The sequence below is a fragment of the Balaenoptera ricei genome, chromosome 20, assembly GCF_028023285.1.
Source record: "Balaenoptera ricei isolate mBalRic1 chromosome 20, mBalRic1.hap2, whole genome shotgun sequence".
NCBI classification, from domain to species: domain Eukaryota; kingdom Metazoa; phylum Chordata; class Mammalia; order Artiodactyla; family Balaenopteridae; genus Balaenoptera; species Balaenoptera ricei.
In genome coordinates this window covers 38,590,104-38,602,848 of record NC_082658.1, presented here as the reverse complement: position 1 = coordinate 38,602,848, position 12,745 = coordinate 38,590,104, and the positions used below count along the sequence as shown (strand labels likewise).

The 12,745-nt window shown below is 36.4% G+C and overlaps 1 protein-coding gene and 1 pseudogene across 1 annotated transcript in view; both read right to left on the bottom strand.

The window, feature by feature from the left end:
- PPM1E (protein phosphatase, Mg2+/Mn2+ dependent 1E) overlaps window positions 1-12,745 on the bottom strand; it is a 205,180-nt gene that overhangs the window by 179,008 nt on the left and 13,427 nt on the right. The window lies entirely within an intron of this gene.
- On the bottom strand, window positions 7,565-8,287 carry LOC132355475 (synaptosomal-associated protein 23-like; annotated as a pseudogene).

Below are 12,745 nucleotides of genomic sequence, written 5' to 3'. Positions count from 1 at the left end.
ATATTTACAGCAAGGTTCATACTGGTTTCAAACTTAGAAAAAAATATTTTGTTCATAAAAAATGATGTTTATTCTCTTTCCACCATTAACAAAATGACAAAATATAGATCAAAAGATAAAAGTACAAGAAATATCTTTTCCCATATAAAAGTGACCCTTCCTTAAGAATTCCACAGATAATTCAATGTTCATCTGCTTTTCAGTTTACTAGATTATAAATTTGCATTGAAAAAATAAAAATAATGCTATTAAGAGCCACTTAATTGGGCATACCTATGATCTTCTTATTCAAGATTCTTAGAGCCCACCTCCTCATTGTGGAACCCTTTATTCTAAGGGTAAAAAAATCTCTTCTTTATTTTCCATTCTGGGTTTCTCTAATTTACATCTCCTCTTCTTCTGAGCTGTCCTGATTATAACAGAGGTTGGTGATATTTTAAAACTGAACTTTTTAAACAAGTTAGTGTTTTGATGGGATAGATTTTTAAAAACAATTAACATATTAAAACACAGCCTAATATATAGCATTCATAAGTTAGCTATTTTTACAAGGTACTTAAATCACCTTCAGTATTTATTTATTGAAACAAAACAATTAATGACACCTAAAATGACCAATTTATAGAATTAAAAATGAGGAAATGACACAGACCAAGGACAAATATTTTATTCATGTGTACCACAGAAACACCAATTAAAAAAATGTACTTTTTGGGAATTCCCTGGCAGTCCACTGGTCAAGACTCCACGCTTCCAATGCAGGGGGCGCGGTTTCGATCTCTGATTGGGGAACTATTGATAAGATCCCACATGCCTTGCGGCAGGATGGCCAAAAAAATAAATTAAAAAAAAATGTACTTTTTGTAGAGAAAAACTTCAGTGCTTTATCAAAAAGAATATATATTACTAAACATCTTTTATATATAATTTTTAAAAATAATCAGTGTGAAAATTTATCTAGCTTTTTTATTTTCTAAAAATCTGTTAAGTGGAGCTTCCCTGGTGGCGCAGTGGCTTTTAAGAATCCACCTGCCAATGCAGGGGTCACAGGTTTGAGCCCTGGTCCAGGAAGATCCCACATGCCGTGGAGCAACTAAGCCCATGCGCCACAACTACTGAGCCTGCGCTCTACAGCCCGCAAGCCACAACTACTGAGCCTGCATGCCACAACTGCTGAAGCCCACATGCCTAGAGCCCATGCTCCACATCAAGAGAAGCCACCATGATGAGAAGCCCGCACACCACAACGAAGAGTAGCCCCCACTCGCCGCAACTAAAGAAAGCCAGCGCGCAGCAACAAAGACCCAACGCAGCCAAAAATAAATAAATAAATATAGTTTTTTAAAAATCTGATAAGTGTTCCAATAGCTTCTGAAAATTAAAATTACTGGACCTGGGACTTCCCTGGTGGCACAGTGGTTAAGAATCCACCTGCCACTGCAGGGGACACGGGTTCAACCCCTGGTCCGGGAAGATCCCACATGCCGCGGAGCAACTAAGCCCGTGTGCCACAACTACTGAGCCTGCACTCTAGAGCCCATGAGCCACAACTACTGAGCCCACATGCCACAACTACTGAAGCCCACACACTCTAGGGCCTGCGTGCTGCAACTACTGAGCCCACATGCTGCAACCACTGAAGCCCGCGCACCTAGAGCCCATGCTCTGCAACAAGAGAAGCCACCTCAATGAGAAGCCTGCGCACCGCAACAAAGAGTAGCCCCTGCTCGCCACAAATAGAGAAAGCCCGTGCACAGCAATGAAGACCCAACGTAGCCAAAAAATAAAACAAATAAAATTTTAAAAATAAATTACATTAAAAAAATAAAATAAACTTACTGGACTTTCACTCGTGTCAATCAGATTGCCAAAACAATCTTTTGACAGCCAACTAATTTTAAGTAAGAAATCTTGATATTACTACGTAAAATCAGTAAAAGTAGGAATAGTATTAAGACCATTCAAAAAAGATGATGTTTAGATATACGCTGAATTTGCTTAAAATTTTTACTTGGAAACATTTGCCAATTATTATTATTATTGCTGGAAAATGCTCCTGATAGTGACTAAGACAAAGTCAAGTTATGTGCTAGTTAAAAAAAAAATAATAACGTTATTGCAGAGTGGTTAAGAGTGCTGACTCTGAAGCTACTCTGTAGGGGTTCATATCCTAGCCACTTACCAGCTATGTGAACTTGGACAAATTTCTTTCTCAATACCTTAGCTTCCTTACCTGCAAAGTGTGGTTGATAACACTGCCTACTTCATTTGGTTGTTGTGAGAATTAAATGAATTAATATATACATAGTACCTGGACCAGTTCTCTCCATTATAAGCGCTTCTTATTTTTATTACTATTATAAGAACAGCTTAAGTTTATAAAACAATTTATATTTTAATTTTTTTTTTAATTTATTTTTGGCTGTGTTGGGGCTTCGTTGCTGCACATGGGCTTTCTCTAGTTGTGACGAGCGGGAGCTACTCTTTGTTGAGGTGCTCAGGCTTCTCATTGTGGTGGCTTCCCTTGTTGCAAAGCACGGTCTCTAGGCGCACGGGCTTCAGTAGTTGTGGCTTGCAGGCTCTAGAGTGCAGGCTCAGTAGTTGTGGCACGTGGGCTTAGCTGCTCCACGGCACGTGGGATCTTCCCAGACTAGGGATTGAACCCGTGTCCCCTGCACTGGCAGGCGGATTGGATTCTTAACCACTACGCCACCAGGGAAGCCCAACAATTTATATTTCAGAAATAAAAGAACTACCTGGATGATGAAGATCTATATTGGACTTGCTTGCTGCAGCTTATCCTAGCCCTTATCAATTTAAACAATACATAAGTCAAGATAGTTGACATTCTACCAACAATTTCATATTTTTAAAAATCACAGATAAGTAAATCTAAAATACAGTGTGTTGTTAAAGATAAGGAGAAGCATATATTGTTAAATGGTATCTAAACCACACTATTTCTTACAATAAAACTATGAGTCACAAACTATATTATAGGAAATCATGCCTTAAAAGATATCTATGCATACAGCAATACAAGAATGTGCCAATAAGAATGTTCAAAGCATCTTTTCTTAGTCTTTAGTTATAAAACCATGGTGTTTTACTTCAAATGCATTCAAAGAAAATGGTCATCAATATTCTAAATTATTTACATCTAAATATGCTTTTTAAGACTAAAGTTCCAGAATATTGAACATTGATCTTTCCTGACATACAGATAAACTTCACTGAAAATATCTTCCTGTTCATTTCTTTCTTCTTATATTTTCATCTTATATGCTATGTACAAAATACCGTTTTTTAATATTTATTTATTTATTTATTTATTTATTGGCTGCGTTGGGTCTTCTTTGCTGCATGCGGGCTTTCTCTAGTTGCAGCGAACGGGGCTACTCTTCGTTGTGGTGCGCGGGCTTCTCATTGCGGTGGCTTCTCTTGTTGCGGAGCACGGGCTCTAGGCATGCGGGCTTCAGTAGTTGTGGTTCGCGGGCTCTAGAGCACAGGCTCAGTAGTTGTGGTGCACAGCCTTAGTTCCTCTGCAACATGTGGGATCTTCCTGGACCAGGGATCGAACCCGTGTCTCCTGCATTGACAGGCGGATTCTTAACCACTGCACCACCAGGGAAGTCTCACTACTTTATTTATTTATTTATTTTTTTAATTGAAGTATAGTTGGTTTACAATGTTGGGCCAATCTCTGCTGTATAGCAAGGTGACTCAGTTATACACATACATACATTCTTTTTTAATATTCTTTTCCATTATGGTTTATACTTTATTATTTTTAGCATTAAGCACATCTGCAATTCAATGTAAATTTAATTTGGATTCTTGCATTCTCCCTAAGGCAGTGGGTTCTCAAACTTTAGTGTACATCATAATTATCTAGTATTTTTACTCAAAACAAGATTACTGGAAACCACAGAAATTCTCATTCAGTAGGTGTGGGCAGAAGCACAGGAACTTGCATTTTGAACAACACATTCCAGGTGATCCTGAAGTAAGTAATTCATGTCCAGCACTTTAAGAAACACTGCCCTAATGATTTAGTTTATGATAGGGATGCTATGCTTTAATTCATTAAATATTAGCTCAATGCCTTATATGTACAAAGCTTAGTGCTGGGGATCAAACATGAAGGTACGTACAGTTTAAAAGAGGAGATGAGACATGCATATAAATGACATTATAAAAAGGAATTATTGGATGTATTTTAAAAAGATACAGATAAAATGCTGGGAAGTTCAGGAGAGGGAATAATTACTTCCAGCTGACCTCAGGGAAATTCTTCTACTAGAAGACAGCATTTGAAATGAATGTTGAAGACTGTCTCTTTAGATTGTAAAGATGGAGAAAACAAACTAATAATCATATCACTGAATGATAAATGTGTCTAATGATAAACATCACTCCTTCAAACTCAGAAAAACCATTGCCTACCTCCTAGATTTTATATGTTGATTTATATCTGGGTCATGGTCTTGCGTTGTCCTGTATATCCATCTAGCAGCTTGATGTGCGTCTATCTCTCCAAACATGTCCTTGAAAGGATCTATTTTAGTACTTTTAGTACATTTATCCTCTGAAAGATAAGGTCATACAGGGGATACTGATACAGAGAAACATACTTAGCCTTTCTTAAATCTTTAGGAAGTAAACAGAATTTAGCATAGTTGAATTGAGAACACTTTAGGCAGTCTTCAGTTCTAAAATCTCCACACAGTTTGGCATCAGGTAGTATGATGAGAGAAATGATCAGAAAAAAGAGAGAAAGAGAGAGAGAGAGATTTTACAATTTAGAAGCCATTGTTCTAAAAGCCAAATAAAACAAATTAGAGGACAAAAGAGCATAGAGTTCTTCTCTTTCCTGATTATGTGGCATTTTGTTAACATTAGTGGCATTTCTATGACTTGTAGTTTTAAAAATTCCAGTATCATCCCAGAGATGCAGTGAATACAGTCTACAGTGCCCAATGTTGACTGAATAAATGAATTAATGAATGATTTGAGGGTTATTTCTCCAGTTTTTCTTGCAGGTTTACTCTCCTTTATTCAGAGAAATAAGGGCTTACAAGCCCCAAATGGGCTACGCTTTCTCATCTCTATGCCTTTGCACAAGTTAGTCTCTCTGTTGGAATGCTTTTCAGCTCCCTCTTCCTCTTGGCTAATTCTTATTTAGTCTTCTAAACTCAATTTAAGCATCCTCTTCCAGAACCTAATAGCCTACATTGGCACACCCACCTTATGGTCCCCATAAATCCTCTGCATCACTCTGTCTTAACTCCTACCAGTATAGAGAGGCAGCAAGATAAAAAGCTTTGGAGTCAGAAACATCTGAGTTCAAATTCTGATTCTGCCACTTACTGTGTGACCTTAGATGAGTTAACTAATGTTGCTAAATATTAATTTCCTGATTTAAAAATAGAAAATAACAATGTAATGCGCTTAGTATATCACCTCCTACATAACAGAGTTAATAATAATTTTTATTGTACTCACATTGTACTGTACTTGCTGGTTAACTTGTCTGACTTTTCCTCTAAACCGCACACTTCTTGAGGAAAGGAACATGTATTTTATTTCTGTATAAGCAGCATTTAGCACAATGCTTAGCATATGGTAGATACTTAACTTTTTTTGATGACTAAATAAATATTACTCCCATTATAGTAAAATTAATTTGCCACTTGAAATCCTTTCTATAATGAGGTGAAAAACAAGTGAATAAGTAAAGAAAACAAACGCCATTAACATTAGTTTCAAGAAAGGACACTGTCTTTAACTCTAATCATATTAGGATTTACTACTAATTATACATATTACAAAATACCAAATGATTCAATATCTTGCTTGAACATAGCTGATCATATATGCTTCATGAATTGAATTCCTATAATAACTTTTCCATGGTATACATTAACCACAAAATTACCAAGCCACACATAAGGTTATCTTTATGTAGACAGTCACTTAGAAAAGCTGTAGTAACATACAAACAGCTTTCTAAAATCAAGGAAATTCTTAACATAGCAAAGCTTAATTAAAATCTCTTTCATAGTCCTTGGGGAAATGAGAAGAAATTCAGTTTCATGGTTTGGTAATTTTGACCTATGTAGGAATATAAAAATTACTAATTACTTAATGTAATATTTAATGAACTTTTCCACTGTAATGTTTAATTGGTTTGAGTATTTATAAGGCCTCATTCTGAGAGAATGCTTTTATTTTACACTTGATTTTCAATGTATTTTGATCTTATATATATATATATATATATATATATATATATATATTTTTTTTTTAGTTACAAAATTTAATTGTAAGGATCAAACAGTGGTTATTGGTCAAACCAATCAACATTAATAGCTTTGAAGTGTGCAGAAGCTAGTTTTTAAATAAAGGTGACAAATACCAATCAGATTCTTATAACACTGTTCAGGATCTAAACAAATGTGATTCTGGAAGTTGAATACAAAAGGCTAAGAGAATCACAGTGCAATCATCAATAAGTAAACCAAAGACATAATTTTCTGAATCATTTTTAGTGAAACAGAATAAATTCTAGTTTTAAAAATAGTTTAAAGCTACATAAAACTCAAAGCAATCTAACTATTTTCTACCTGAGATCAAAACAAGTTTCTTTTTTCCTATCTAAACATAATTCTTGGCATTGAGGTAAATCTGAATTCACGTGATGTACTTTGTCAAACTTTTCCAAAAAATTTTAAGCCCTGCTGTAGAGAGAAATTCTCATATTATATATACATATTTACATATTTTTTCTTCAAAGACTAATGACAAATTTATGAGGTTAATCGGCCTGTAATGGGACCATGATACTATTAATAATATGAAAATAAAAAGCCATTCATTTATACCATGTATTCCTATATGGTGCAATATGAAATGGGATCATAGAATCTATGTACATAGATGAATCACCAGGAGTTCAGAAATTAAGCTCACTTTAAGAAAACTCATTCTATTCTTTTTTGAAGCAGAGGTTGCAGAGTTGTGATGTATAACAAAAATATTGTGTATACAGGCTCCAAAACCAAGCATTGGCCTAAATTGGCAATAACTGCAACTTAAATAGAAATTAAACCCAACTAGATCTTCACTGTGGTTATGCAACTTTTGGCTTTAGGGTCTGCAGGTTTTACTGAGGTAACAACTTCTTATCTCTTGCCTCTCCTCCTTGTGCCTGCCCCCACTGCCTTTTACATGGCTGCCTTTGGCAATGCTTCCAAATTTTGAAAGCAGGAGAACCTGCTAAGTAAATGGAGAGAATGAAAAATAACACTATATATGATGTATGAAAACCAACCTAAGAGTATGGACCAAGAAAGAAAATACTAGAAGGAAAACTAAGCAGCAGTCTACCCTCAAGGGAAAAAGAGAAAATAAAAGAATAGGGGGGCTGTTACTCCTAGATCTTCTTCCACATCATCTCCCGATTAGAAGAGTGTGGAACCAAAATTTCAAACTCTGGAAAGGTAATGGCTTTGAAGGAGGTGCTAGGGAGGTGAATAAATGATAAAGAAGTACAACAGTAGCTTTAGGTGTCAATGAGTTTCTTTGCTCTGGCATGGCATTGTCAATACGATCTTTGTTGGTGTCAGCCTTTTCTGTGATCCGTTCTATTTGTCAATTTTGAGCCTCAATCTCATTGCCTATGTCCAGGGCCACGTTTTTTAGATTTCCTAAGATACTGCCCACTTGAGTCAGGTTCTCTTGTATTTCGTCTCCCCTGGCATCATTTGTTATACATTTAATGTATCAGCCGCTGGTTGCTGCTGTCATTGCTTGCTGAGCCTGACCATTTGTCACTCAGCCTGGCTTCTTAGATACTATATTGCTAGTAGAGTTGTCTCCAACATCTCCCCATGTTGCCTTACAGGCTTCACTAGACTCAAAGTTCTTTGTCCTATTACATGGGCATACACAAAAGCCACAGCACTTGTTTAGTTCTGTTAAAGTCTTCTCTGCTTCTCTCATGTCTTTGTTTATTTGGTCCATGCCTTCTTCTATGCGTTTTAGTTGTTCCCCTTGTTCATCCAGCATAGTGATAGTCTTCATTCCTGCATCCTGAGACTCAGTGGCTAAACCCAGGATTCTCCTTGTACTTTCCAGAGACTCATCAGTAACCTGGTTAGCCCTCAGCTGAATTTCTTCTGCTAACAGATTATCCATGATGAATTAAAACTCTTGATAGGTGCAGAAACTGAAATGTGGATATTCAAGCAGTTCCCGCCACTCCTCTCCGGCCGCGGCAGCTCGGACACCCGCAAGCTGGACACCCAGCTGCGCTCCAGCTGCGCCCTTTTTGCGCCTGCGCTCGCCGGACCTGTGCGCCTGTGCACTTCTTCAATATATTTTTACAGACCTACATTAGAAGGTGATATCACTTGTCCTATTTCCTCCTCCCTCTCCTTGATAGTCAAGGATAGTTTTACTTTAACATCATGTATATGTTGAACATAAACTGGATATTTTAATATATAAAATGGAATTCTGACTAAAGGACAGGCTTTATTTTGAGCCATTCTTGAGTGCATTATGCAAAGAAATAATGATTTTACAATGATAATGATTCCAAAACCATGTTACAGCATAAGGACCCAATGATGGGAATACACTTCTAGAAAACAAGTGATCACTGCTTTATATTAATCTATAATCCACTGCTTATTAATGACCAATATGTATTTTACTGGCTTTTAAAAGATAACATACTGAATATATGACATTAGTATAGATTGCAAACTAACTGAACAAAAGAATACTTCTCTTTATACTTAATTTAAAAAAATTTTAAAGGATTTCTTTCCAAGAAACACTGTGTTGGGTAGATGGCTATTATATTAGGCATTAAAACTCTATAGAAAATAGGTGCCTTTGGCTACTTCAACAATTAATACTGAAGTTAAAAAATCGAAATAGATTGCAGGATTAGTCAAGTACAAAATGGAAAAAAATAATCTCCAGGCACCTTATGAGCTATATACCAAGTTGTGAACTTTCTGTCAGTCTATTGTTTAAAGAATTTCTGGATTTCAATTGTGTTTTTAATAAGCAGCATAAATTTTTAGTTTTTTCTTGTCTTTCATTAGAGGCCAGAGTTTAGAAAAATATTTGGTGCAAAAACCTTAGCATGTTCTTTATTTATAGTTAATAATATAGCACTTTATGGTTGAAGATAGTAAAAATCCAACCACCCTCTCTCCCTCAAAAGGTAGGTTAGTTATAGTTAGCCAAGAAAGTGATGTTCCATGAGGAAGAAACAGCATCTACAAAGGCAGAGAGGCAAGAAATAATTTGATATCTTTAGAGAACTGCAGTGAATTCAATTATGTCAGAAAACCCAGGGAGCCTAGATTAGAGGGAAAAGAGACTAACGGCAGGCACATTAGTTAGGAGGCTACCAAAGTAATCAAAGCAAGAAATAAGAGCCTAAACTCAGAAATGGCAGTGCTCAAAATTCAAACAATTGAATTGCATCTTCACTGTGATTTTTCCCTATAGAAACATGTTTGTAACATAGCATGAAAATCATAAAATGAACTTTATAGCTATAACCCCTGGAATCAGTCTGCCTGGGTTCATGTCCTAGTGACACCACTGATGGTGGAAACTTGAGTTCTTTAAACTTTCTGTGCCTTGGCCTTCGCATCTGCAAATTGGGCTAATAATAGAACCTAACATCAAATAGTTTTTGCAAGGATTAACTGAGGTATTAAATATAAAACAGTGCCTGAGCAAGCTCTCAATAAATGTAGTAGCAACAACAGAAACAGGAGCAGCTTACTACTACTAGTTCTACAATTATTATTTCAGATGCAGAGGTGTAAACCTCTGGTTTACACTTCTAACTAAGTCTTATAGAAAGATATTTATGATTAGAGACTACCCTGGTAAAGGGCATTTAAATGCAAAGTTGTATTTATCTGTCTTAAAAGACTGAAAATTATATTTAGATGCACAGCTAACTTTCCATATGACCTTGAAAAACAAAATATTTATGTTCCTCTGATTGTATAAGTAGACTGTGAATAATACAAGTCTCCTTCTAAGTAGTATATGAGATTATTTATAAGCTACCTGAACCAAGACTATATGAACTAATAAATATTCAGTGTTGCCAGAAATCAAATTCCAAAACTTGAGGTCATTCCTATTGCAAAATCAGTGATAGCCTGATTTAATGACTATCACCTCTCATATTTATGTGATAACTTGCTAGGTTCAATGAAGAACACGTTTACAGCATGATTCTTGCCCTCTAGAGTTTTAGCCTAAGAAAGAATTTTATATACCACACACCTCAAAGACAATTTTATAAATAATATATATATCAACTTAAAAGCATTACATTTTTGTTGCTTATTTTTATATGCAAATGTGAAAACTGGCTGTAGCACAATATACTTCTCAAGAAACAAGCTTATTAAAAACCGGTTTTTATTTTAGTTTTTGTTTTTAGATTCACAAAGTAGAAAAATGTGAATAAATATCAAAGATCAGAGGCTGTGCCTTGTGGTAGAAGTAGGTCAAATGCTTCAAATCTATAAAAGACAAAAACTGTAATGTTTCTGTAGGAATCTTATAATTCATTATGAAATCAAGTCACCAGGAAAAGCTCTTCTTTGCTATTTCTAACCCAGCAGATAAGTCTTTTGGTTCTTTTTATTTTTAATTTATTTTTTTTATTGAAGTATAGTTGATTTATAGTGTTGTGTTAAAGTCTTTCGGTTCTTTTTCTTTGATGACTTAAACTAAGATAGGAAGTAATGGACTGGTTTTCCTCAGAGCTATACACCAGAAGGTAAAATCTTAAGTGAAAATACACACAAGGAATTAAGAATACTCTCAACCGGGTTTCCCTGGTGGCACAGTGGTTAAGAATACGCCTGCCAATGCAGGGGACACAGGTTCAAGCCCTGGTCTGGGAAGATCCCACATCCCACATGCCGCGGAGCAACTGGGCCCGTGAGCCACAACTACTGAGCCTGCGCGTCTGGAGCTTGTGCTCCACAACAAGAGAGGCCGCGATAGTGAGAGGCCTGCGCACCGCGATGAAGAGTGGCTCCCGCTTGCCACGACTAGAGAAAGCCCTTGCACAGAAATGAAGACCCAACACAGCCAAAAATAAATATAAATAAATAAATAAAAATTTTTTTTAAAAAAAGAATACTCTGAACCTTTTAACTAGCTCATTACTCTCTACAAAGTATTATTATCCTTCAAAATTGTCATTGTTGACAATATTCTCAAAGAATTTACATAAGACTACTCTTCTAAGTCCACAAAAATTTTCATTTACAAAATTGTGGAGTATTAATCAGTAATAAAAACTGCAAACATATTTCTGCTGCTAGTTGAAAATGTTAACACATACCAACAATAACATAAAACAGGAAGCCACGTTCCTCCACCACTCAGAGTAGAGCAAAGGAAGAAAATAATAACAAAGAGAAAGAAGGTAATGAGAATAGGCCTATAAAAATCTAGAAAGGAAACAACCTGGACCGAGCAGAGAAAAAGTTGAAGATTCATTCATTTATTATAAATATTTAATGAGTGCCTACTATGTGCCAGGACCTGTACTAGGTGCTGGATACACAAAGGTAAACAAAACATTCTTTATCTGTTGCCCTCAGTGTGGGACAGAGACATCAAATAACTAACACATGAATACATATATGTATAAATTATGATAAGTGGATATAGAGAAAAAGTAAAGGATACCATGGAAACCAAAAACCAAGACTTAATTTAGACCATAGGTAAAGAAACACCTCTATGAGGAAGAGATATTTAAGATAAGACCTAATGGTTGAGTTGGACAGTTGTAGAGAAGGGGGCAAGTTGCTGGGGCAAAGAAAACAAAAATACAGAGTCCCTGAGGCAGGACAGAGCATGGCAGTTTCTGGGAACTAAATCAAGACCACTGTGACTAAAGCATAGTGGCTGAGCAAGGTGAGACCCAGATGACTGTTATATGGAAAACTGACTGAAGGGAGGGAAACGTGGAACAAGAAATAGCAGTTAGGAGTACTTCTACAGCCAGCCAAGAGGTGATGGAAGCTTGGACCACACTGGTGGGAGTAGAGACAAAAAGAAATGGGCAAAGTATTTTTCTTTCATTTAGAAGTGAAATTAAAAGACCTCTAAACAAAATAATTAAAATGTTCTTCCATCTTCCTTCTCTACTATAGCACAAAGAATTACCAAAATGGTCCCCCAAAGATGCTCACTAAAATCTGTGAATACTAATTTGATATCACTCCTGTGATTGTGTTATACTATATGGCAAGTTGATCTTAAGACAGGGAGATTATCTTGGTGAACCTGATCTAATCACATGAGCCCTTACAAGCATAGAGCTTTCTCTGACTGATAGCAGGGGAAGCGAGAGAGACTGAAGCATAAGGAAGACTTGATGTGCCACTGCTGGTATGAAGATAGAGAGGGCCATATGAAAAGGAAAGTGGGTGGGTTCTATCAATAGATAATCAGCCCACCTCATCACCACCCCACAGCCAGCAAGGAAATGGGAACCTCAGATCTATAACAAAGATCTAGACTGTTAACAACCTGAATGGGCTGGGAAGTGGAGCCTTCCCCTGAGCCTCCAGATAAGAGTCCAGCCTGGCCAACACTTTGACTTCAGCCTTGACTCGAGACCTTAAGCAGAGAACCCAGCTGAACATTACCAGACTTCTGACCTACAAAACTG